A 1,914-nucleotide genomic window follows, 5' to 3' on the forward strand; every position below is an offset into this window, starting at 1 on the left:
TTATCAGGGTTTCTATTTCCTCCTCTTTTATTCTTTTCAATAGTTTGTACTTCTTTCTGGAACTCCTTCTTTCCTCCCTTTATTCAGTTCTCTTTGTTTCTCCTCTGGCTCAGACCCTTCCTCCCTCTTTTATTCAATACTCGATTTTTTCTTGTTTTTCATTTATCCTTTTTTCCACCATTCCCTCTTTTTTCAGTTTCGTAATTCCTTTACCTCTGTTTTACTCTCCAATTTTTCAAGAACACCCTCCTCTATCCCAAGCAATTACATCCCAATAACTAGAGAGAGAGAGAGAGAGAGAGAGAGAGAGAGAGAGAGAGAGAGAGAGAGAGAGAGAGAGATATGGTTGCAATTTCCCTTTATGTATTGGTCTATCTGGAACGCGTTATTTTGTCTGGGTTATTGAGAATATAAAATTTATTATTTCATAACCTCTCAATTTAGTTTCATTCTAAAAACAGAACTGAAATCAAGGTAAAACGTTTTGTAGGCTACTATTTTTGCTTGTAAAAAAAATAAAAATTGTTTAGTTTTAAAAGTGGCAGTAACAATTATGGAATAATACCGAAGAAAAATATTATTGCAATTTTTACTTCAATGAAATCTGTCTAATGAAAATATTAATTTTGATGGGTATATGACTAATAAGTTACCAAATCAAAATACTAACACGGACACACACACACACACACACACACACACACACACATATATATTATTATAATATATATATATTATATATTATATATAATATATTATATATTATATATTTATATATATTATAATAATTATATATATTATATAATATATTATATTAATAATATATTATATTTACCAACAACATATAATTATTATTATATATTATTATATATTATTTATATATATATTATATAATTATATATTATATATATGTGTGTGTGTGTGTGGTGTGTGGTGTGTGCGTGTGTCTGTGTGTGGCTGTGTGTGTATGAGAGAGAGAATTTGAGTTATTGTAGATTGCCTGCTTGTTATTAAATTTAAAAGATGAACGTAGTTGAACCCTTGCCATGTTGCTCCCGGAAGCGTCCTTTTCAAATAAAACTTGAAAGAAAACGATAAATTCACTAAACTCGTTCTTGTTTTTCAATTTTAAAAAAAAACATCCAGAAATAATAGACTACAGAATTTGCACTCAAAAAAGGAAACTGTTTTTGGTGACATTTTTTCGTTAACTAATTCAATTAAAGTTGTTTTCCGTTTACCCTCATTCTTGCGTTTGACTCCATAACGGGTTTCTCTTGGTTTTTGGAGATTTATCTTGACATTCTATCATTCCTTTTGGACAGCAGACATGACGAGCATTATTTGTACCCAAATGAATTCAAAAGAACTGGACGAATGGGAAGGGAAAGCAAATAAGTGACTGTGAGGGTGAATAGTAAATACTGGACACAGATCTCATAAGAGGAATATATATATATATATATATATATATATATATATATATATATATATATATATATATATATATATATATATATATCAGAGACAAATGAAGAGATAGATATTATTAGCCGGAATTTCTCCGTTTTCCAAAACCGTAGCAGATTGAGAAAATTCATTTCAGTGTGGTACAGCTGTAAGGAATTCCCACAACACACATACAAAACACACACACACACACACACACACACAAGCAAGCGCACAGCGCTTGAGGAGGACGAGTGTCAATACAGCCACAATTTCACCGCCATATCTGAACGTCCTTCCAAACGCGTCTTTTGGAGTAGTGCTATTTGAACTCCTGACAGATATTCTTATCAAACCAGATAATCGTCTCTAAAATAGTTTTCATAACTTTCGATGTGTATGAAATCTTAGAATCATTCCTTCCAAAAGCTAAAATCGGATGTTTTTTTTATGACGTATCGACTT

The sequence above is a fragment of the Macrobrachium nipponense genome, chromosome 27 (genome assembly GCF_015104395.2).
Source record: "Macrobrachium nipponense isolate FS-2020 chromosome 27, ASM1510439v2, whole genome shotgun sequence".
Lineage (NCBI taxonomy): Eukaryota > Metazoa > Arthropoda > Malacostraca > Decapoda > Palaemonidae > Macrobrachium > Macrobrachium nipponense.